We start from the raw sequence: 700 nt of genomic DNA, 5'->3' as shown, positions 1-700 counted from the left end.
AAACATTTATAAATTGCATCTGACCTTAGCAACTTTCCTGTTTGTAAGCAGCTTTAATGTTGAGGAATTCCAATACAAAAGCATCGTACGTTAAACTATAAAACATCCCCAAAACTGTATTTGCTGTATTAGACACTGGTGTTTCTACCAGAATTAGCCAGGCACACCTTTAAGTTCTGTTTTTAAAAGCCCCAGGTGCCCCCACACTTCATAATTCTGCAGTTCTAACCCCATAACAGGGTGCCCTGACTTCAATCACTCTAAAGTCATTCTTGCTGAGTTTTTGCTTAACACCGAGGCAAGTAATCCAGTCAGTGCAGTGTCAGTGTCTCCTTTACTTACTTTCATGTTTACTGTATTACTTTGGGCCTAATTCTGTCCTGATGATGTCAGCTACTGTTTGATGTTAGCAGAAGTAGGTGGAAGCCCTGTGCCAAGGAGATAAAGACATCATTTGATGTTACTTATTAAACTGCATTCCTTAACCTTAACCTTAAAATAAGATGTTCACACAAAATAACTTATTTTCTCCATGTTAGCCACAATTCACCAATAATCTTAACTCTTCCAAAGCATAACTAGGCAGCAACCTGGTTAAGAAGAGGAGCCCTAACTATGAGTTAGCTGAAATGCATTGCACTGGTCACTCGCTATGTTTATCTTGATTCCTGGGTCATTTGCAGTGAGTTAGCAGCAGTTA

This window comes from Athene cunicularia (genome assembly GCF_003259725.1).
Source record: "Athene cunicularia isolate RWA chromosome 4 unlocalized genomic scaffold, athCun1 chr4_part3, whole genome shotgun sequence".
In the NCBI taxonomy this organism is placed as follows: domain Eukaryota; kingdom Metazoa; phylum Chordata; class Aves; order Strigiformes; family Strigidae; genus Athene; species Athene cunicularia.
Note: the sequence above shows the minus strand (reverse complement) of the source record.